Source organism: Marmota flaviventris, chromosome 1, assembly GCF_047511675.1.
Source record: "Marmota flaviventris isolate mMarFla1 chromosome 1, mMarFla1.hap1, whole genome shotgun sequence".
In the NCBI taxonomy this organism is placed as follows: domain Eukaryota; kingdom Metazoa; phylum Chordata; class Mammalia; order Rodentia; family Sciuridae; genus Marmota; species Marmota flaviventris.
In genome coordinates, this window is record NC_092498.1 from 112,816,266 (window position 1) to 112,841,652 (window position 25,387).

The 25,387-nt window shown below is 38.2% G+C and overlaps 1 long non-coding RNA gene and 1 pseudogene across 1 annotated transcript in view; both read right to left on the reverse strand.

Annotated features, from left to right (window-relative positions):
* Window positions 1-1,163: 1,163 nt before the first annotated feature.
* The window catches only part of LOC114082154 (uncharacterized), a 54,795-nt gene continuing 30,571 nt past the window's right edge, over window positions 1,164-25,387 (reverse strand). Inside the window, exons 2-3 of the long non-coding RNA XR_011706728.1 lie at window positions 5,482-5,553; window positions 1,164-1,373 (exon numbers count right to left, since the gene is read on the reverse strand). This is a non-coding gene — a long non-coding RNA (uncharacterized lncRNA). The remainder of the gene's footprint in view (window positions 1,374-5,481; window positions 5,554-25,387) is intronic.
* On the reverse strand, window positions 11,735-14,684 carry LOC114108433 (thyroid receptor-interacting protein 11 pseudogene; annotated as a pseudogene).

Sequence of the window (25,387 nt, forward strand, 5' to 3'; positions counted from 1 at the left end):
TATTAGACATTTGATAGACATTCACATTTTTTCAACAACTGATGACCTAGAAACAAAACTGCATTGGTAACTTTAAATACAATGTTACTTGTTGTTGTTTGTTCACCCAGCATGGACAAAAATGTCATGTACATGGTAAAGAATGGTTACTAATATCTAGATAATCAATCTTTGACAGAACACACTGTCCAAGAAAAATGGGAACCAAAAAGAAAACACTTTTACATTGTATAAGAATTGCCATTTTGTGTTGCCAAACATGCTATGCTAACCAACTGTTGATGGGTAGAGGTGGAGATTTCCCTGGGAGAAGCATTTCTTACATGTTGTGGAGTCTCAGGGCAAAATGGAATCTGATTGGTTATTATCCATATAGCCTGGCCCATTACAATATAATTACATGACCAGAATAACTCTATAGCATGTGCAACCAGAAGAATGAGAATTTGTACTCCATTTACGTTTGATGTGTCAAAATGCATTCCACTTTCACATATAACTAATTAGAACAAATAAAAGTAAATGTTCTTGGGCACACTAAAAACAAACAACAACAACAACAAAATAACAACTAAAGATATTTTCATAGGATATTTAAGTGACCATGGACTCTATATGCTGTGTCTATGGGCCTGAAGGATTAGTTAACCCTCCTTCTAGAGAATCCACTGTCCTGTCTGTACAGGAAGGCAGGCTTGGTATGCAAGTTGCTAGAGAGATTTCATCTACAGCTGTTAAGCCAAGGGCTGCAAGAAGTGTCTAATCCTGCAGAATTGGTAGAATCACTGAAAATTGAGTAAAAACTTACTGACAGTATCTATTCTCTATACCAGTCACTGGTATACACTGTGGTCCATCAGAGTGCCATGTGTGGCACATAGCATTTTATGTTATTGGTAGACTTCTTTATTTTCTAACTTTTGAAATACTATATATATATATATATATATATATATATATATATATATATGAGAGTATGTTTTCAAAATCACTAAATCAAGAGAGTTAAAATTCTTATTACCTAATTTATTACCTATAATGAAAATGACAAAATCAGAATGTGTCTCTGATTAATTAAACCTTAGTAAGAACCATTATAAACAGCAGTAGCAGCAATGTACATGCACAGGCACATCCAAAATAAATGGCCACTTAAACAGGTCGTGTTTTAACTCCAGATTTGCAAACCTGATGTTTTAATTTTGAAGTCTGGGAGGAAAAAAAATCAAATTTTGGCCTCCTTATGATTGATTCTACTTCAGATAGACCAATTCTTCCGTCAGGTTCTCAGCATCTCCAGTTCAGCTCTGGCTAGGGTCAGCTCATCTGGCACCTTTTGCAGGACATTGATGTCAGCCAGGTCATTCTTCTATCTGAAAAGTAGTTTAGGAATGCAATACACTGATTTGGACAAGGCCACTGTCATCTTCAGGGCTATCTGATGCACAAATCTATGTGACTCTTTTCAAATAGCAGTACTGTAGTGTGTGATATGTGTTCTTGCTTTTGTAACTCCCTTCCTTCTCCCCATGCCTTCCTTTTTTCAGTATCATGATTAATTTTTCAGTTGGAAAGAAGGAAAGAGAAAAATCATGAGATGATGCTTTTTTGCCAGCAATGAATCCCACTAGCACTGTGCATCCTAGGAAGGGATTCCACTTTGGCTAGCTGTTGTGGCCTTAAAAAATAGCAGCCCCTATATTTGTGCAGTTTCTAATGGTGTCCTAAAAGCAACTGAAAATTAAATAACAGTTATTCTTTTGCTGAATTTTCTTCATGATTTATTCATTTTAAAACATTGGTACTTCTTCATTATATTTTGCCAAGATTTTATAGGTTAAAGGCCTATAAAAATTTTGTAATCCAAAAAGTTTGTATTTCTTATGTCAGGAAATGAGATATGGAGGAGGAGATGAAAATATAAAAACAAGTGGTTGGATAAAATTTCATTTGTATGTGCATCAGGAAAACAATTTTTGCACTTAACCCCTTATCAGATACATTATTAGTTCATTGAATGCATTGAAAATTAAAGTTTAGGGCATTGGTAGAGTTATGTTGAATTGTAAGTCATTAAAACTATAGTGATCCATAGACTTAAGAGTAAGCAACTTATTTTAACAATGTGTAATGTGAATTGTGTTTGAGTCTAAATACTTTTTGGAGTGATCATCCTATTTCCATTTGTCCAAAACCAAATATATGGAGAATGTGAACTTCAGAAGATTCAAAATATGTACTATCAATGGAGGCAGGAAAACAGGGAATAAGAGGACATGGTAGGAAAGGTAAATTATCACCTGTCTATTCCACTCACTTCATTCTGAATCCCATGCAGCCTATTTTGCATTGCCAATCTGCAAGATGAGCTAGGCATTGCCAATCCTGGCAGAAAGGATCTGGCAAAATAAAGAAAGTCATAGATAACAAAATTCTAATATGCAAGCAGTTTACAAATGTATTTTTGACACAAAATTTGAGTGGTAATGTTAAATGCTATTTCATTAAGAATTACAAAAAAAAAGAAAAAAAAAGAAGTGGTGTTAAAACTATAAGCCAATGATGCAAAGTAAGGGATTATGGTAAAGCCCTACTTTCACTGTGGGTTCTGAAAACAACCCTTTAAGATAAGTAGTATTATTCTCATTTTATAGAAGAAACTGAGATTCAGAGAATTCACCCAGTTAACATTTGGCAGAAGGAGAGTTCAAAGTCCTGGCTGCATGATGCAAATGGCAATAACTGAAGAGGCTGTGTACAATCCTAGGTAAGACTTTATTATACTTTAGCTTTTTCAATTAGTCCTTCCTTGCATGCTACTCTATTGATCAATGTTTCTACCCTTCCTTAATGTTACTTCATTTCTTCCCTTCTATTGATATGTTTTATTTCCTATTGTGGTTTCACACAACTGAATTATGGAAATAAAATGTTAAGTCTAAATTTATCCAGCACCTCTTTTTTCCCCAGTAATTGAACAACCTTAAAATGTTTTAATCCTCTAAACTTTTACTGTGTAGATGTTATTATAGTATTATAGATCTATCTTTTTGAGTTTTCTTTGAACACACACATATCAATTTTAAAATAGGACTTTACCTTGTTTTAACATACCCTAGCAGTTACTCATTACTTATGAAATCAAGGCTTTCAGTGTATGCCCTATGTATTCATGTAAGCATGTTTGTGTTTCAGACACCCTTGATGATAGCTTAGCTGGGAATCAAATTCTACTTTGATTACTTTGGCACAGTTTAAGGATACAATAGAATTTATTCTGGTTTCTACTACTGGTATTGAATAATAAACAATACATTTATGATTTGTTTTTATAAACATATTATTCTTCCAATTGTTGTAAATTTTCTTGTTCCTAGTATTCTTTTTTTAAATGTCTTTTTAAAAATATTTTTAGACATTGATGGACCTTTATTTAATTCATTTTATTTATATGTGGTGCTGAGGATCGAACCAAGTGCCTCACACATGCTAGGCAAGCATTCTACCACTGAGCCACAACCCCAGCCCCCTAGTATTCTTAAATCGATAATATGCCTAAGTGAAGACTTATTTTTATTGATCTTGCTTAAATTATGATTTTCAAACATCTCAGAGTCTGTTTTTGATTATTATTCCCAACCACATTTTTTCTAAGGAAAATTCTATTTGATATACAGCAAGATCTTATTTTGTCCTATAATTTGCTGAACATTTACTTTCTTCCCTTCCATATCTTTATGGCTCTCAACTAAACCATGGATATTTTCATGTATTTTCTAGTTAAACATGTTCTTTGGGTGTAAACTGCTCTTTGGTACTTCCTCCAATTTTCCTTTATTTTTGTGAAGTTTACCATTGTTAAATATCAAAATCTAAATTGACCTTTTAATTCAACATTCTTAGTTTCTTTTCTTGTGACTTTTATTCCATTAATAATTTTCCCCTTTAAGCATACTTTACTATGGAATCTTTACACCATTTTATTCTGTAAAATTTCTGAATGTCTGATCCTGATGTCATTTGCCTGCTGATTCTCACTCATGGTGGATTATTTCCTTACATTAAAAAATTATAAGTAACTGCTCTGATATATTCATGGATAGTAGAGCTGACAGTGTAAGAATAACTCTGTATTTTGTGGCTTATCCAATGTTCATATTACTTTATAGTGCATCATTTGTCCATGCTCTTAAGGATAAGTAGCAAAAGAAACTTTTTTTATATTGTCCCTTTTAAAGACAGTAAAACATTTTTAAAAACAGAAAACCTCTTCAGGCTATTCAATAATTAAACATTTTGATAGGGCATAATTCATATTTGATTTGTGATGACTCCAACCTGGCAACAAACACATAACTTTCTACTTTCATATTCACACTTGAAGGGGCTTTAGGGGCACACTAAAATTAACCTTGATTTTGTCACAGACACAAATACTTGATTAAGAAACTTAATCACAATTTCTAAATCCAAATGAAGAGTTCCTGGTCAAGGGTGAGAAACATATAGATCAAATTAGTTGTCAAGGATCAGAAAATCCTTCTAAGTTGAAGTTATTGGAATTAAGTGATTTTGCCAAGGTGACCTGAGAATGTTATAGATTCAGAGGTAAAACTAAAACCATCATACTATTGCTTCCTGGTTATCACCATGTGAATCACAGTTCCTGGAGATGGATATCTGTGGGCTCTCTCTCATCCAGTGAGGAGGTCCATGGTACAGGTTAGAGGAGTGTGTGGCTGTACAGTCACTAATCAAGACCTTCAGAGACCAAGCAGGAAGCGGGTCTGATTTTATTGCAGAGTTACCATATATATAAACTTAGGCAATAGCTAAGCAGACTATAGGCAGCCGCCAATACAATTTCTGTCCAAATGTCCTGGCAGCGACCAATCAAGGAGGGGCCATGGACCAAGTGCTGGTACTGCAACATGTGGCCTCGTGCCTAGGGCTGTGCCTATGGGGTGAATGGTATGCTACTCACACGCCTAGCACAGGGGAGTGCTTTGCCTCTCAGACACCCTTAAGGTATGCCATGTATGCAGTACTCCATGCACTTCTCACAGATTTACATGTTCATGATTGTTTTTAACAAAAAAAAAGCTGGTGTGTATCTGTTTTTTCACCACAATGAAAGTTAGCTTGATAATTTAAAAATTAGGATGTTTACTCAATCATCTTAGAATCATTCAGGGTGCTAGAACATCAAACACTTGGAATCTATTTAAAAGCCTGTGGCCAGTAGCCACACTCCCATACAGCACCGTTTACAGTCTTAGTTGCATTTACACAAGTAGGGCAATAAAAAGGGAGGAGTCTCTTCTGAGGCACCCATATCCTAGGTGAGGGGACCCTTCCTCTCAACATAAAGACCACTCCTGCTATCCCTGCTGGGCAGCAGGCTCCACAAACAGATGAGGTCAAGGAGACAGCTGGGATGGAGCCAGAGACTTAAAATCTCCAGGATCAAAGAAGTGATACCTGCAAACCATGGACACTGTGCTCTTGAATATCTGTGAATCTCTAAGGCTGAGGAGCACTCCACACAGCACTCTACGAAATAAAATAGGAAAAATTAGATATAAGTCAACTGGTTTTGATTTCTTAATTGTAGCAATAATTGATCTTTCCAAGGACCTTCAAATAAAGATTACTTATAAGGAGCACATCTCTTTGTTAACTGTTATTCCTACATAGTCTTAATGCATCTGCCCTAACTTTATAGATAGATAGATAGCGAGATAGATAGATAGATAGTTACAGATATAGATATATAGATATAGATATAGATAGATAATAGATATAGATATATGTAGATATATATGTATATGTATTATATATTTTATATTATACATATATTATAGACAAACGCATATATATGCACATCTCAACAAGTAATATAGATGTAGAAAATAAGTATAATTGCTATTAACATTTTTTCAAGAGAGAAAATTACTAATCAATTTTTAATTGATTTAGGCTTCCTATATTGTTTATTCAATAACTAAATACTGGGTTCCACCCCTAATATCAAAATCTTATATAAATACAATGTACATGTACATACACAAATCCACACATAATTTCTGTTGGATGGATATACCCATTTGTTTATCTGTATATTAGTTGATAAACAGAAGTTTAATTGCTTTGAAAGCAAAGGAAAAACACAGGGGACTCTTGTCCCAGAGGCTGTGATTCTGCACATCAGGGGGAACAGAGGGTTTTTGATGATGTGATTTCAGGTGTGCCCGGATCTTCTTCACTTGTTAATCTGGGACATAATCATTTTTTATGTCTTGTGCTGCCATCCCCATCTCTGAATTTCTTCACTCCCATGGTGGGTGTGTACTCAAGAATAGATAACTGGATGGGGACAAAAAGTAATCCTGTTTCCCCCCAGTTTGGAGATGGGGAGAGGGGGAGGAAAAAAATGTCAATTTTAAAATAAGACTCAGTGGCAGATCATCATGCTGGGGTTTTTCAGGTTAATTTTTTTAATTTAATTTATACTTAACTGAACTTTAGTTGTTCATGGTGGGCGGGTGGTGTTATTTCAAAGGGCATCACTTTTATACCAGTTCAAATAGAGCAACTTTCTAAAAATAATATATATATATATATATATATATATATCTGTAGAACACTATATTTTCCACTTCATACAAATTTACAGTTGTTGAAATCACTTTTATTCCTGTCACTGGGACCAATTTGTTTCAAATTCATCTGCTTCAGAGTTCTAGAAACTGGGAAATCAACTGAAAGGACTATTTGTCTCAGAGTAGGGGAGTTGACCACCTGGGAGGATAAGGAGGTGTTCAGTGTAGTGGAAATGTGGTAAGCGACACTCCTGAGTCAGGGAGCAAAAAGTCCAGAGGTGGTGGTCAGCTCTAAAACCTCCTGTGCTTAGAAAGCAGGAACAGGGGGATGTGAACAGGGACTTTTTAGGAATCACATGGTTGTTAGGGACAGAGGCCTGGGAACAAGGACTCAGGCCATGTCCTGTTGCATCAGGTGCCTGAAGCCTTAGCAATTGCAGGCCCATGGGGATGACAAAAGTGCCCTTTTCTACTTGTTAACCCATGACAAAATGCTCCCCCAAGCTACTACAGCACCTCATGAGGCTTCTGCTGGGAGAACCAACAGCATGGCACAGGAGACACAAGCACACAAGAAAGCCAGGCCCCTCTTGCCACTCTCACTACTGATAACCAGGGAGATCAAGGCTACCAGACACACAACACTATCCAGAGCTCCCAGGAGCTGTGCTGCCAGAGTCCTGAAACAGCCTCAAAACACATCATGTGGGTGGGACTGCATTATTCATGAGAAGTTCTGCCCCCATGAGCCTACACACAGGCTCAACTGAGTCAATCCTACAGGACTCAAGGGACCCAGAAATGTCCTTCTTGGAAGTTCTGTGCCCATTCAATGAGCAAGGATTCTGCCACCCCTACTCTGAATGCTGAAAAGTGGAGTCTGAGTCTGGGGTTCCCAGCCCAGAGGCAAAATTCTGCAAAGAATAGGCCAAAGTTTCCTCTCCCCACCTCACATCCCCAACATGTGTGAAACCAAGTACTTTGCATGAATTAGGATTTTGAGGACTGGGATGTCTGAATAGTACATTAGAATTATGTTGTACAATCTTTTTATTCTTTATTTTTAATTTTTTTCTTTTTATTTTTCTCTACCAATTTCTGCTACTTTAACATTTTTTATTTTTCTTGATATATATGTGCTTGTTTTATGGACTGTATTGTCTTCCCACTTACTTGTCTACCCAAATTTACTTCCTCTCCTTTCAACTGCTACTAATCTTCCTCTTTAGATTTCTCTTTCACACTTCCTAAGATATAACAACTCTATGTCCTCACCTCCTACCTCCTCAGCTTATCATCTTACTCCTCCATCCCTGATTCTTTGTCTACCATCAGAAAGTGTAATCCCTTTTACAAACCTACTGGGTATATTGTAGATAATATTTGAATTCACAATATCTATATATTGTGACCAAGTGTAACATCTTATTAGCAAACATTTGTTTTTAGGGTCTATATGGTTTATATTGGGATCTGATAACATTGTCCTTCACCTCAAAGGAGGTGATCCCTACAGGGGCACTATAAGCCTGTGGGGTAAAAACAGTAACACCTAGGGTCCACAGTGCTAGGAAAGAAGATACACAAGCAATATGAAAAGAAAAGGGAAGAAAGTGCCCCAAACAAATCAAGATACCACAGTATTAGAATCCGTGGCCAGCACATCAGAAGATATGACAGAAAGAGTTCAGGATGTACATAATTAAAATGTTCTGCAAATTAAAGGATGATATAAAAGACCAAATACATGCAGCAAAAGATCATTTTGACAATGAGCTACATAAACAAGTATTGGAAGCAAAAGATTACTTCAGTAGAAAGATAGAGATTCTAAAAAAAAAAATACAGAAATCCTTGAAATGAAAGAAACAATAAACCAAATTAAAGGTTCAATTGAAAGCATCACCAACAGATTAGATCACTTGGAAGACAGGACATCAGACAATGAAGACAACATATATAATTTTGAAAAGAGTGTAGACTACACAGTGTAAATAGTATGAAACCATGACCAGAACATTCAAGAAATATGGCTTAGCATAAAAAGAAAAAAAGGTTTTTATTTCTAAGGCATATACATCGACAAAATCTGCAAGAAAAAGCTCTTCAATGTACAACTTCAAAGTATAAATATGAACATCCTCACACAATTAAACTTCAAGTCAGGATACATTATGAAAATTAAAGATATACTCTTATTCTTAAGTTCCAAAAAGCTGGAGCTGGTGCAATGAAGTGTGTTTAGTGATCTTTAGGATGCAAGTGTGTCTTGTGGATCTGGTGGTGGTAGTCACTTCAACCTGTATGCATGATGAAATTGCAGAGATCACATACACAGAGTTGTAAATCTCTGAATTTCCTATGTAATGTGAAAGTAATTGGGGTAACTCTTTCATCCTTATAGAAGGATAGCTAAATAAGCTGGAAAACAGATAAAGGCTCTAATTTAATTACAGCCATAGCTAAAAATGCTTTTATTTAAAAAGGATTTTTCAATGTCTTATTAGTTCAAATGTAGGACATATCCAGGAGAATTTGCACTTTAGATTTTGGATTTTCCTTTGTCCTGAGCTAGCAATATGTATCACAACACCCTCTTGGTGGGGGCAGCAGCAGTGAGAGGCAGCTCCCCAATAGTGACAGGATCATTAGGGGAAGCAAGTAGCACCTGCAGAGCACTGTGCTTCTAGGCACATGGTGTGGTGCATGCATTTTCAATTTGAGATATTTTCCTTTATGGTGGAGTTAAGTAGGGGAATATCTATGATGCCAATCAGGCAGAGCTCGGGAGGCAGTTAAACATTTCTCAAATGAACTGTTATGGGAACTTCCTTTACAATGTATGGAAGAATGGTAATTTAAATAAGTTAGCTAAGAAGAAAGGTGACACTGTGTGAAGCAGTGTGGCCTGTTAATTTTTTGGAAAAACAAGTTTTATACATCAACCCATAATCAAAACTTCCAATCTCCCAAATACATTAGAAATATACAGTAATCACAGCAAAATTAACAATTAAATTTCACTCTAGTTGGAGCCAGAGCTCTTTACATATTTGAACTTGACTTGTTTTCACAGTTTCTTGCTATTCAAATGTTTCTCTTTCTAAGGCAGAGCTACACTGACAAAATCTGCAAGAAAAAGCTCTTCAATGTACAACTTCAAAGTATAAATATGAACATCCTCATACACTTAAGCTTCAAGTCTGGATTTTTTTAATAATGAGCTGGTAAAAAATTCTTAGGTTCTAAACACCTGGTGCTGGTGCAAGGAGGTGATTTCACTTATTCTTAGGATGTAAGTGTGTCTGGTGGCTGTTGTGGTGGTCGTCACATCAACCACATATGCACAGTTGTAGGGGACTGGTGTGGGAAATCTTGTTCTTAGCCTTTTGATACAAATTCTTCTAAAGATGATTCATATATGTTTCAGGTCTACTTTGTGACCTACTTAAAGAAGCCATGAGTAGTACTTTCTTTTCTATTTGTAAATTGCTTGAGATTAAAGATAAACCACATGTCCTTATCCTAAAGGAGCTTGAAAATCAAATAAAGAAATAAGAAGCTGAAACTGAGAGAATACTAAAAATTGAAAGAAAAATTTAAAAAAAAAATATATATATATATATACATATCGCCACTAGGTATTTTGTCTTCACTTTTTAATTTTGTAAGTTAAGATAAGAGAAAGTTTCCAGCTTAAGTTAGGTTAAATTGGAGAAGAGAAAAAAGTACATTTTATAGCAAATACTTCTGACACCTGTAATTTCTAAAACTACTGAGAACATTTTATTAAAATTAATGAATTTTATTAAAATTCATATTAAATTACATAACAAATAATTTAATTTATATTAAAATTTATTTAAATTAATTTTACTAAACTAATTTTAATAAAATTTTAAATATAAATTAAAATTTAATATAAATTAATTTATTAAATTAATAAAATTGAATTAATGAAAATAATTAATTTAATTAATAAAATAAATTAATGAAATTAATTCATATTAAATTATATAATTTGTTTTAAATAATTTAATTTATATTAAATTTTATTTGAATTAATTTTAATAAAAATGTTCTCAATGGTTTTAGAAATTGCAAGTGTGAGAGAATCATTTGCTATATAATCTGCTTTTTCACTTCTCTGATATCACCTGACTTAAGCTAGAAACTTTTGGTTTATCTTTTATCTTACAAAAGATATCTTATCTTTTATCTTATCAAAAGATATCTTTCACCTTATCTTTACAAAAATAAAAAAGGTTTTAACTAACCTTTGTTAACTTTTTCATCTTTTAAAAAATCTATAATTTTGTTTCTCTTCTCCACTTTCTGTTTTTGATCAAATGTTTTTTAAAATGTGCTTATAAGCATTACTGTAGGGCCCAGAAAAGTATGTAAACAGTCCAGATATTTAATGATACATTCTTAAAAATTAAAAAGGATGCATGTGATTATACTTTTGGTTTCACTGACAAAAGTCATCTTCCTTCTGGTCATATTTAACATCTAGAAAAGGGAATGAACTTCAAGTGACTCTTTTAATAGAATGAAGTAAAAGGGATAGGTGTCATAGCATTTAGATTAAAAGAATCTTAGAATTTATCCACCACTAACATGTTCAGGCCCTCCCACTATAATTTTCTTTTAGTAGTTATACAATGTTTTCTTTTATAAACTAATGAATTCACAACTTTTATACATCATATTTTGTTTTCATATAGCCCAAATACTGAGGTACATATCTTTTTCATATCAGTTGGATTTTTCTTTTTTTCTGTTATATAAATGAAATTAAATTTAACAAATATAATCATTTTTAAAAAAATTGGAGCTCTAGTTATTATTGCTGTTGATTACCTGATAGCATCAGAACAAAATTTTATGTAAAAAATGCTACAGCAAACAAACAAAAGTAAAGTTTTATTAAAAAGTACTAGAGCAAAAAACACACTCCAAAAAAAGGGGGAAGGGGGAGACAAAATACCTGGTTGCTCTGTATATCAACTTTTTCCTTTTTCTTTTTCCCTGAAAATGCACAACTTCTTTTCAAAAAGGCCACTTTGTAAAAAGTACAAAGTGTTTATGGCTTCTTTAAACTGCTAAATCATCTCTGGCTTGAGAATCACCTATTGCTTTAAAAGGTCCTTTTGTACAACCCTGGCGCTATTGTCAGGGGACACTGGCAATGGTATAAAGGTGAGCAAGAAGTCTAAGATGAGATTCAAAAGGAGATCCCCAGGTTCACTGGGTCCAGGTCCAGTTAGGCTAATCAGTGGCACAGAGAATGTGATGACAAGAATGGATTCACAGCTGCTCTTTTACCAACTCTGAATTCTGCTGCATCTTTCAAACTTCTTGGTACATTCTTACCTTCCTTTCTCCTTCCTCTGGAGTCAAACATTTCATGGCATGAGCAGAAAGTTTTGGTGGTGGAACACATAAAGGAGATTCTGCTTCCAGAAATTTAACAAAAAGTTCTGAAAAAGAACTATTAAGCCCAGGTTGCTCATTTGTCTCAAAGATGTGCTGGGGACATTTTTTGATCTTCCTCCAAGCCAACCCGTCATCCGCTTAGTAACACCACCATCATCTCCATTCGACAACTGCTCCATTTCTTCCTTTTGAATGTTCAGGATGCTTCCAATTAACTGTAACACTTTGTGATGCTTACTGTTCAGTGTATGGAAATGCCCAACAAAGGTTTCTCATTAGGGCTTTGTCCGCTTTTCCTTCTGTGCCATTTCCTGAGTTCATCAATTTCTTTTGTGCATCATTCAACATTTCTTGTTGGAACTCATTTTGCTTTTTAAGTCCTTCAATCTGTTCTTCCTTTAGATGTAACTGTTGTGTAAGTCTGGTTGCTGAATCCAACACACCATTGGCTTTATCCAAATATTCCTGTAATAATAATACCTCTCTTTCTAGATTTTCTGCCTTTTCCTTTCATTCGGTTATATGTTGTTTTTCCTTTTCTAATTCAGCTGAATACATAGCTTTTTCTTCTTGTTGGAAATGCTCTAGAACAATTTGCAGGTTAGTTAATGACATGGCATACTGCTTTATTTGTTCCTGGTAGAGCAAAAGCTGCAGTGCATACTCATCCCTCTCTTGGGAGAGTAAACGTACCTGTTTCTGCAGGGACTCTACCTGCACACTGGCTTGATGACTTGCATTAGAAGAGGAAAGTAGCTTTTCTTCCAATAGTGTGACTTTCTCTCTCAGGTTCATCTCTCTCTTCTCTGCAGCCCAAATTTTCTGGGTGTAAGAATCTTCTGATTCTAAAAGATGGCTCCTCAGTCTCTGTACCTCCTGATTTAAATGTAATTCTTTATCACTTAAGTGTTGAGCCTCTTGCTGGAGGGTACTCTTTTCCATCTGTTTGTTCTTTAGGGACAAGGTGAGTTGGTCTGTCTCCTACTGATATAGAATGCTCTTCTCCTTCATTGATTCAACTGCATTTAAAAACTGATTTAATTCCCCAGCCTTGCCCTGTTCTTTTTCTTGTAATACTTACTCAAAGGCAAGAGATTTCTCCTTCATCAACTTCATGAGAAGTTCATGTTTCTCTCTTATAATGCTTGATATTCCATTTCCTTTTCTTTGGATGTTTCTATTATTTTTTCATTTTCTCCTTTTAGTTTAGAAATCCATTTCTAAAATTAATATTCTCTCCTCGAGGTTAGTTATTTCTTGCCTCAACAACTCATTTTCATTCACTTTGTTAGTGAACTTTGCATTTGAAAAAAGGTAACTGATCACTTTTGGCTTGGATTAAGAGGTCTTTTTCTTTCAGTAAATTTTGTAACAGATCTTGTTTGTCCTTGAGCTGTTTAATTTCAGAATCTGTTTGTTCATATTCTTTCTTTTCTCTCTTGGAGGCAGCAACGGTTGCATCAGACAACCTGTGGTTATTCTCCTGGAGCTCCTTAATGGTGGCCTCTTTTTCTTGCAGCAGTTTTCTCAGCTCTTTGACCTCTGCTGACTGGGAGGTAAGTGATGATGCAGACAAGAGCTGTGGTGTAATCATATCAAGTTTTCCTAAAAAGAGAAAAGTTGCCCTAGGCACTGCTGAACCAGGCCTAATTTGAGCCCAAAATATTTGACTTTGGTTTAATTCAGCTCATAACATTGGATGAGGCCAGTGTAGTCTGCTTCTAATTTAGAACTGTTATCACTGTCAACCAAAACTTGGGCTTCAAGTTGAAGAAGGTCTTCCTCGTGTTGGGCTGACTTATGATGCAGATTTTGGATGGTTGTCATTACCTATTGTGTCCATTCCTCCATTTTTTTCACTTGTTGTTTTAATTCATCACATTCTTGTAGGAGCTCCTCGAACTGATGACTATTAACACCTCGAACCTCATGACCAGTGCCAGAGATTCATAAAACTTCCAATAAAGTCTGACATTTTTTACTTAGTGCATCTATTTCAATGTCTTTTTCTCTAATGATACTAGATAAATTCTGCAGAGTTTCCTCTAAACATATCTTGATAACTATTTTCAAATTTTGTGGACTTTTTTTTTAACTTTCTTCTTGAAGTTGGATGAGAGTTGTTGTTTTGGCAGTGACTATATCCTTCATTTTCTGATGTTCTGCTTGCAGTTGGGTATTTTCTTTTGTCTTCTCATTTAAAATAGCTAATATTTGTTCTCTTTCCATAGTGAAGGTCTGCAGTTGCCACTGAAGGTAAACAACATCCTAGGTGTAGGAATCTGAATAAATTTTATCCTGAAGAGCTTATATCTCCACGTCTTTCTGCTGGATAACTTGAGTGAGTTTACCAACTTCATCTTTGGACAGCTGATCAATCTGTTTGGTTAAAGATATATTATTTTCATTTAGAAGTTGAATCTCAAGTTTTCATTCTTTAATTCCTTTCACTAATTTTTCAATTTCATAGTTATACAGGTGGTGTTTTTCACTTCCATTTTCTATAGAAAGGCTTTTAACTTTTGTTTCTTAAAAACTATCAGAATTGTCTCCTGTAGGGTTGTGTGTGTCTTCCTACAACTGGGCATTTATTTGTTCAATGGTTTTCTGCAAATTCTTAATTTCCTCATCTTTCTGCTCCATCACAGAAGGCCACAATTGACTACATTCCAGTTTCAAGTTTTCACACTGTTCAATTTCTTGTTGCTTTCCCACACTGAGATGCACTTTTTCTCTCTTCAAGGCATCTCTGTCATTTTCTGCCAAAGATAATTTTTATTTATGTCTTTTATTTGATTCTCAAGTTCTCCCATCTTTGTTGCAGACTCTACTTTTTCAGTTTGTAGAACCTGAATAGTTTTTTACATCTCACAGATTTTAGACTCATCAGTTACTGTAACTCCTGAGTCACCTTGTTGTTACTGATTTTCAAGTTTTTCGATTCTTTCTTCATAGTCATTTAATTCCTCTTGATACTGGTGACTTATCTCTGCCAGTTTCTGTTGATGTGCATTCTGCAAAACTGACATTTCCTCTTGATGATTATCAAGATCTTGACTTCGGTTTTGTTCAAGTACCTTAATAGTATTTTGTAGTTTGCAGATTTCACTTCGATGAGAATTATGTGTTCCCTTTGCCTGTAAGGGTCCGGCGAAGCGTCGGAGGAAGAGACCACCAAGGGACTGCGACTCATGCAACAGCAAGTGGGGTTTATTGAGATTCCAGCATGCTGGGGCTCCGTGCTCACTCAAGAAGGGAGAACAGCCCAGAGCCCAGAGCAGGGGTTGTGCAATGCTTAAGTACACTTTTTGGGGAAGGCAGGACTTTACATACATCACAGTCTCCTTTAACAAATCACCATACACCGCGGGAAAGTCAAACAACAATATCTCTAATGCACCTAGATGCAAAAATCCTCAATAAAATCCTGGCGAATCGGATACAGAAACATATCAAAAAAAAAATTGTGCACCATGATCAAGTAGGATTCATCCCTGGGATGCAAGGCTGGTTCAATATATAGAAATCAATAAATGTTATTCACCACATCAATATACTTAAAGATAAGAACCATATGATCATCTCGATAGATTCAGAAAAAGCATTCGACAAAGTACAGCATCCCTTTATGTTCAAAACACTAGAAAAACTAGGGATAACTGGAACTTACCTCAATATTGTAAAAGCTATATATGCTAAGCCTCAGACTAGTATCATTCTGAATGGAGAAAAACTGAAGGCATTCCCTCTAAAATCTGGAACAAGACAGGGATGCCCTCTATCACCACTTCTATTCAATATAGTTCTCGAAATACTGGCTAAAGCAATTAGACAGACAAAAGAAATTAAAGGCATTAAGATAGGAAAAGAAGAACTTAAATTATCACTATTTGCGGATGATATGATCCTATACCTAGAAGACCCAAAAGGGTCTACAAAGAAACTACTAGAGCTAATAAATGAATTCAGCAAAGTGGCAGGATATAAAATCAACATGCATAAATCAAAGGCATTCCTGTATATTAGTGACAAATCTTCTGAAATGGAAATGAGGACAACCACCCCATTCACAATATCCTCAAAAAAAAATAAAATACTTGGGAATCAACCTAACAAAAGAGGTGAAACATTTATACAATGAAAACTACAGAACCCTAAAGAGAGAAATAGAAGAAGATCTTAGAAGATGGAAAAATATACCCTGTTCATGGATAGGCAGAACTAACCTCATCAAAATGGCGATATTACCCAAAGTTCTCTATAGGTTCAATGCAATGCCAATCAAAATCCCAATGGCATTTCTTGTAGAAATAGATAAAACAATCATAAAATTCATATGGAAAAACAAAAGACCCAGAATAGCAAAAGCAATTCTAAGCAGGCAGTGTGAATCAGGAGATATAGTGATACCAGATTTCAAACTGTACTACAGAGCAATAGTAACAAAAACAGCATGGTACTGGTACCAAAACAGGCGGGTGGACCAATGGTACAGAATAGAGGACACAGAAACCAATCCACAAAATTACAACTATCTTATATTTGATAAAGGGGCTAAAAGCATGCAATGGAGGAAGGATAGCATCTTCAACAAATGGTGCTGGGAAAACTGGAAATCCATATGCAATGAAATGAAACTGAATCCCTTTCTCTCACCATGCACAAAAGTTAACTCAAAATGGATCAAGGAGCTTGATATCAAATCAGAGACTCTGCATCTGATAGAAGAAAAAGTTGGCTCCAATCTACATATTGTGGGGTCGGGCTCCAAATTTCTTAATAGGACACCCATAGCACAAGAGTTAAAAACAAGAATCAACAAATGGGACTTACTCAAACTAAAAAGTTTTTTCTCAGCAAGGGAAACAATAAGAGAGGTAAATAGGGAGCCTACATCCTGGGAACAAATCTTTACTCCTAACACATCAGATAGAGCCCTAATATCCAGAGTATACAAAGAACTCAAAAAATTAAGCAATAAGAAAACAAATAACCCAATCAACAAATGGGCCAAGGACCTGAACAGACACTTCTCAGAGGAGGATATACAATCAATCAACAAGTACATGAAAAAATGCTCACCATCTCTAGCAGTCAGAGAAATGCAAATCAAAACCACCCTAAGATACCATCTCACTCCAGTAAGATTGGCAGCCATTATGAAGTCAAACAACAAGTGCTGGCGAGGATGTGGGGAAAAGGGTACACTTGTACATTGCTGGTGGGACTGCAAATTGATGTGGCCAATTTGCAAAGCAGTATGGAGATTCCTTGAAAAGCTGGGAATGGAACCACCATTTGACCCAGCTATTTCTCTTCTCGGACTATACCCAAAGTACCTAAAAACAGCATACTACAGGGACACAGCCACATCAATATTTATAGCAGCACAATTCACAATAGCTAGACTGTGGAGCCAACCCAGATGCCCTTCAATGGATAAATGGATAAAGAAAATGTGGCATATATACACAATGGAATATTACTCAGCACTAAAAAAATAATAAGATCATGGCATTTGCAGGGAAATGGATAGCATTAGAGCAGATTATGCTAAGTGTAGTTAGCCAATCCCCCAAAAAAACAAATCCCAAATGTCTTCTCTGATATAAGGGGGGGTGACTCAAAATGGGGAAGAGAGGAAGAGCATGGGAAGAAGATTATCCCTACATAGGGAAGAGGGGTGGGAGGGAAAGGAAGAGAGAAAGAGAATTGCATGGATGGTGGAAGGAGACCCTCATTGTTATACAAAATACATGTATGAAGATGTGAGGGGAAAAAAAAGAATAGCGTTACCCTAGATTAAGTAGAGAGAAGTGGTGGGAGGGAAGGGGAGGGGTTGGGGAGATAGAAAGGATAGTAGAATGAAACAGACATTATTATTACTGTGTGTATATATGTGACTGCATGACCAATGTGATTCTGCAGCCTGTATACTCAGAAAAATGAGAAATTATTTCCTATCTGATTCAAAGTATGATATGTCAAGATCATTGTACTGTCATTGTAACTAAGTAAAACAAATTTTAAAAAAAGAAAATTCTTATAGGAAATGAACTTTCCACACTCAAATTTGAACAAGGTCTTAGTTGCCATGCCAGCTATAAGCATATCTGTCATTACTGCAGACAAATATTATGCTTCCCAACGGGGTTGGGAAAAGGTCAAAAATTTCCTAATGGGTTTGGCATAGCAATAATAATAGTTGGACCTTATGAGTCTTAGCTCACAGCCCTAGGGTCAAACGCAGTCACCCAGAGATGGGAATAACCTGCCAAGCCTCAAACAATTTGTTTCCCTCACTCTTATCCTGTTTTTCTGATTATGCTCCTAACTGAATCCCTTTGGTGTATTTCAGTATAAATGAAGCATTCCCAGGCTTTTCTCTTTAGCATCAGACCCATCAGTTCTCTTCCACTTGTTAAGCCACTGCTTCCAATATTGTCCTGCATCTTTTGTGTTTAGTTCTTAATATTACTATCCTAGACTTTATTTTCAGCCAACTCACACTTCAATGGTTATCTTCTCCCTCCCCATGCAGGTCATGAGCAGGAGTGATGTATTTGAAGCACTAAAAGAACAGAGGTGCCAATCTAGATTACTGCACCCAGGAACATAGTCCTCTCAGAATTAGGAGAGAATTAAAAACCTTCCAAGATGAGAAGATCCTAACAGAATTCATGGCACTAAACCAGCTGGACGGATACTTAAAGGAATCCTACACACAGAAGAGGAAGAAAGATGAACACAACTACGTTCAGGAAGTGTCTCTAGGAGAATAGATACACAATTGAGAAATGAGAGGATCACATGTTATCAATTTAGAAAACCCTGAAACATCTGAGCATTCCATGTTTCCTCCTTCACCAAAAAGACAAGCAAAAAAAAAAAAAAAGCCAACAAAAAGATAAGAAACATAACATACCTTTCAGAATAACCTTGAGTACACATGGTCTTTAGCCTTCAATTTAAAGATAGAAGGGTAGATTGGATTTTTTTTAAAAAAATCTACTTCCCACAAGAAACTCCCCTTCCCTTCAAAGCTGAGCAAGACTGAAAATGGAAAGATGAAAAATAATTTTCCAAGCAAGTGGAGTCTGGAGGCAGGGAGAAGTCACTATGCTTATATATGACAAACACACTGAGGCCAAAGACAGGCAGAAGAGACAAACAAGGTCACTCTATGTTCATCAAAGGAAACACAGCAAGACGATATCACAATGTCACCAATACATAAAAATGCACCAATGTTGGAGCACCCAATTTTATCAAACACTACTAGATAAAGAGGAAGCCATAGGCTCCAGCAAAACAAAACTGGGGAACTTCAGAGCCCATCTCTCCAGGAGGTAGATCGTCCAGATGAACAATCACAAGGGAATATCAGAGTTAAGTGGCACTATGGGACAAGTGGACTTAACAGACATTGACAGAATAAGGAATGCAACAGCTGTGGGGTACACATTCCACTCACCATGACAAGGAACGTTCCCCAAGGTATATTATGTATTAGGCCAGAAAGCAAGTTTTTAAAAATACCCCAAAAATCTTATATGCTTTCCAATCACAATGAGATGAAACCAAAAATCAAGAGCAGAAGAACCTACAGAAACACTTGAAGATTATGCCTCACACCACCAAACAAGTGAAAAATCCCTAAAACCAGAAGAATATGGAAAGACAACATATCAGAACTTGTGGGATCCAGAAACAGAGTGTAAATTGCCTGATGATGGCTCAGGAAATCAAAAATCAAGTCTAAAATCAGGAAAAGGAAAAAAAATAATCAAGATTAGGGCCGAAAAAAAAATGCAATAGAAAGTAGAGGAGCATCATCAAAGTTCGAGGGAACAAAGAGTAGTTTTTTGAAAGCATAAAACAAAGTTCCCAAACCCTTAGCTAAATTAACAAAAGAAAAAGAGATTAGACCCAAACCCATAAAATGAAACTTGAAAAGGGAGATTTTACAACAGATACTAAGGAAATTCAAAGGATCTTTAGGGAGGATTTTGAACAACTACATGCAAATATGTTGAAAAATCTAGGAGAAACAGACAAATTTAGGGACCCAAAATGAATCAAGAATATAACATTCAGATAATAGGAGGGACAAGTAAGGAGACTGCAGTAGGATCTTATGCCAGAGATTAGCTCAGGTCCCAATGGAGTCAATGCTGAATTTGACCATATTTTAGAAGAAGCAATAACACCAGTATCATGTTACCCAAAGTATTCCATAGCCTAGACGTGGAAGGAACTTGTCTAAACTCAGCCTCCAAGTTCACTGTGTTCCTGATTTAAAACCTGACCAGGACAGAACCACAACAACTATGAGCAGAACAATGTGAGGGGGACATCCCTGCCCAGGAATGGAACCAGGTATTGTGGGGGATGGAGACAGTGGTGAGTGCAGTGCAGGTCTCCTAAGTGGCTTTCAGGGACCACAGGAGAGCCTGCTCCTGGGGCTTTTCTGCTGCTCCTGTAACAGGCACAGTCTAATTAGATTTCTGTTGGACTAGGGAGTATTGGGGTGTCAGCCTGGTGAAAGACGAGAGCCTCCACTGGGCTTACTGAAGAGATTACTCTTGTCTGCAGTTTGTGAGCTAAAATTATGACAGCATGAGACAAAGATGCTCTAAAAGGGTTCCATCATTTTCAGGGTCATCATGGTTAGAAAGTTAAGATTCTTTGTGTTTAGCAGACCAGAAGAGTAGAGGGAGTGTAGGTTGAGACAGCAAGCTGCTGACCTTGGGATTGCTCCCATGGGCTGTTGTCTTTGGGGGTATGGCCCTGCTTCACTGGGGAGGGTGCCCTGGCAAAATTGAGTGCCCTCACAAGTCTTTAAGGGGCAGAGCATGCCAGACTCACCATCCTATGGTGGAGGTGATAGGATGCCCAGTGGCCCCATGAAGTGGAGGTAGGGCCAGCTGAGGCCCAGCTGAGGGCAGTGGAAGACAGTTGGGATCTAGGCAGTGTCAGTCCTTAAAGAAGTTAGCATCATCCTATCTGGGTAGGGGGGCTGAAGTTGTTAAAGCCAAAGTGTGTTCTTAGTGCCTTCTCATGCTTCTTGTTCCTCCACTTGGGCTGATGACCATGGCCCCAAAGGCAGAGATCAGATCTGGGAGCCAGTCTGGACTCCCAGGTCTCATAGATGGAATATGGGTGGACTTCAAAGTAGAGGTCGATATTTTGGGTGTGGTGCTGGTTCCTCCAGGAGAGCTTAAGCCTTTCTGTGGGGGCAGGCTTTGGGGGATGGCAGAAACTGTGGCCACACCAGAGGTTGCTTTTCTTGGTGTGTGCCTTGCCTTCTGTCCCTTGGTCCCCACGGTGGTGCTCTGGTTAGGGGCACTGGAGGTGTTCTGTCCTAACTGTGCCCCATGTTGCTGCCTGTTGCTTGGGGTACCTTCTCTTTGGGAGGAGCTACCCCAGGCCCCAAAGTTTGACATAAGCTCATGGAGCAAGTGTGGGCTGAAGGAAAACTGGAAAGGGACTGAAGGAAAACTGGAAATACCCTTTCTGGGGGTAGAGCTTGCGTTTCTGGGTGGGCAGGCTTTGAGGGATGGCACTCAGGGTAGGAACACAACCATTTCCTTGCCCTTTTTTACCCTCTTTTGTGTGTTTTCTGGGTGCCATGGTGGTGCTCTGGTTAGTGGCAGTGTAGGTGTCATTTCCCAAACTTGCCCCATGGTGCTCTCTAGTTTTGGGGGTTTCTCTACTGTCTGAGCTTGAGACTTCCATGGGTGATGTCTGACCCAAGGACAAGTCTGTCTTCCCAGCTGCCATTGAGGTCACTGAGTGTGTTTGGGTGGGTGGCATGAGGACCCACGGTGGTGTTTCTATGTTTGTCAGACCCAAGGGCTGAGTAGTTTAGGCTGCCCAAGGTCGTTGGGCCCACAGTCAAGGGTGGCATCAGAGCTGCCCCTGGACCTGGAGCTCCCATATGTCCAAGCCAATGAGAGCTGACAAATCTGGGGGCTCCAGGCTTCATCCCACCAGGAACCCTAGGGATTGGTGAGATGGTGGCTCCAGGGATGAGAGGCTGCTTCCCCTGCGGAATGTGTCCTCGCACCCTTCGAGCTGGAGAGCTGGAGCTTGCTACAGGTGAGGGCCTGTGAGTACAGTAGGGCTTTGGGCCCTGGTAAGAGCGCCGGAAGCTCCTACCCAAGGTGGAGGGAGGCCCCAGATGGGGGGGCTGTGAAGGCATAGTGGTGTTCAAGGGTGTGACCCCAAAGAGGGCCACTGGCTGTGTAGCCAAGCCTGCCAATGTGCTGAGATGGGGCCTTGGAGGAAGGGCCAAAGCAGCAATTAGCAGGCTGGGGAAGAGAAGTACCCTAAGGTTGGAGATCAGATGGTGTATATGGGATAAAACAGCAGAGACCACCAACATTGGGGTGGAGGCCACCACGGTGGTGCTGCTGGGGGGGTGGGGAAAGGTCTGGCTGAGGCTCACTGATGCCAGAGGCCTGGCCCCTCCCAGTGGAGATGGGGTCCCCCCATGGGCTTGTGTGGCCATGGAACAGCTGTTCCCAGTGGCCTGGTTCTCACCCATCTGAAGATGGTTGATGTGCTGCAGAGCTTTCTTTTTCTCCCAATCTAGGTCCTCAGCAGTCACTGGACAGGCCAGTTCTAGAGGTGGTGGCAGCCTCAGAGGTTCCCCTCGGTGCCGTGGCAGGAGAGGAAACTTGCGTTTCCGGGGCCTACTGGTGTCTCCCGTGGATGAGGACTTCTTCCTGGGCAATGGCTGTCCCACCCTGCCTTCTGCCACCTTCTCACCCTGGGCCTTCTTTGGGGGAATCCCTGAGGATGAAGAGCATCCCAGGGGGCTGCTCCCCATTGGATGGGTCTGGAGTCCTCCTCTGCAGGGCTCGGAGACCTCGAGTGGAGCTATAGGAGCTGCTAATGGAGTTTATTTGGGGGCAGGAGCTCATGCAGTTGGCCCGGGAGCTCTCAGCTCTGTCTTGGGAGCTCTGGGTGCAGAGGTTTCCTCGCAGAGCCCCAGGCCTGGGTACAAAGACAGGCAGGCTGCTGTGGGCCCCCCGGGGATCTAAAGGCAGACTGTGCTCTTCCAGTGACCTGGGGGTGCCCCCTCTGATGTTCTCTCTCTGCAGGGTGCTCTGCTTACCCAGCTACCACTTGGCCACTGTCTCCAGGGGCTGTGATCACAGTCTTCCCTGGGCAGGGTTCTTGGGGTGCTGGAAGCTGGCAAGAGCAACTCCCTGCCCCTGTGCCCTACAAGGCATCTGTTGGCTGGGTCTGCAGTCTGGGCTGTAAGAATCCATGAAAGCTGCAGCTGACAGCATTATCTTCAAGAGACCAGGCATGTGGAGGGTGGAAGTAATGTCCCAGTCTCCCAGAAAGGATCCATTGCTGAGCCTGGAACAGGACATTCTGTCCTTCCTTTTCTGCAGTGAAAGTGTGAGCTAGCATTTGTGTCTAGCCTTGCTCTGGTGAGGACCGCAGTGTTGGATTTGACAGCTAGGAGCTCTTGCAATGGCAGGATCCCTCCACCCATGCTCGACCCCCCAGAGTTGTCAGAGCTGTCTACTGTCCTTCAGGGGTCTGGCCAGACAGAAAGGGAACTGATGTCTGTAAAATCCTTGCTTCTGTACATATACACTAATTTAAAGATATCCTCATGAGTAATAGAATATACATAGAAATAATTACCAAATCTATGATGAAATGAAAAACTAGAATTCAAATCAGAAAATTTCAGGATTATAATTTCATTGCAAAGGACTAAAGCTTTAGTGACACCTTGTGGTTATGTTGATTATTGCATAAAATTGGTTTCTACAACCACAGTGAAATCTATTGCATTATTTCAATAGTTCCTTCAATTCCTACATGAAAAAGTACGGATGGACCCTGATCTCAAAAAACATGCAGACTAATAGGGGAGACCAACATTAAACCAAAAGTAGCACACATAGCTACATCATTACAAATTTGCTAATTGCTATGAAGAAGCAGGAGTACCTTGAGAACACTAAACCAAAGGAAAAATGTAAGTTGGGCAAGGGGGGATTCTGTCAGGAAAGTTTCCTGGAGAAGTAAATATTTAAGCAGAGAAATGTAGGATAAACTGGAGTTAGCTTGGCAAAGTGTCCCTAAATTCTCTCCGATTCTGGGAGAGAATTTTCCAGTGCAAAGGTGAATCTGCATGTTCTAGAATCTTCATGGAACTTGAACTGTGGGAATGAGAGTCATTCTTTGGAGGAAGGCAGACAGTGATCATACAAGCCTTGCAGGTCATATGAAGAACTCTGACTTTTATTTTAAAAGCCCTGAAAATTTTTAGGCAAAAGAATGACATGATCAGACTCAATTTCTGAAAGTATGTAGTGGGAGAGGGGATTGGAATGGTGGGAGACTCAGAATGTGTGTAAGGAGATAGGTTAGGTAGGTCTGTATAATTTTAAAGAACACAAGCATATATAAAGTACAAAGAAAATAATGTAAACATCACCTCAAATTTCATAACTAGAAATAGTCATCTTCTTCAATAGGGCAACAACTTCTAAGATTTCTAAATACTCACACTTGACTTTACTTAGACTACATTTAAAATTTTATTTCCTACTATGGAAAAATCACCAAGGAAAAGTTGCATTGACAACTTAAAATGTAAATGCTATTATTTAGAAGTCTAAGTCATCTAAGTTTTTATCATTTGATATGCCTAAAATGATCAATTTGAGTCGGTCATACAGGTAGTCATTTAGTAAAATAAATTCATCAAGCTAGTTAATATTCTCTGCATATTGCACTGCTATTTTAGTCCATGTAATACTGTTATACATGTTTTATTTTAAGAAGGAACTCTTTCTAGTGAACTGTGATCTTCTTGAGAGGAGGAATACATCTTTATGCTCACTTTATGTCATCCTATGCACAACTGGCTGGTACAGACAGATTAAAGAGCCAACAGATTAAAAAAAAATAAAGATATGAATAGTCAACATTTTCTTTGAGTATATTATGTGCCAGGCATTGTTCTAAACATTTCAGATCAATGTTCCTTAAAATATGGTCCTAAACCAGTAAACAGAGCTTTACCTGAAATTTTTCTGAAATATAAATTCTCAATCAGAAATCCTCTTGCCTCTATCTGTTTTATCTTTATTTCCCTCATTCCCCCAGGTCAGTGTTGAATAAATGTGAGTAAAAACTGTTCAATGAAGAGAGGAAATAGGCCACTAAACCCAAGGCCAACATCATTCTAATTAGAGAAAAATTGAAAGCATTCCTTCTAAAAATTGGAACAAGACAAGGGCGCCCTATTTCATACTTCTATTCAACATTGTCCTTGAAGCTGTAGCAAGAGTAATTAGAAAGAAGAAAAA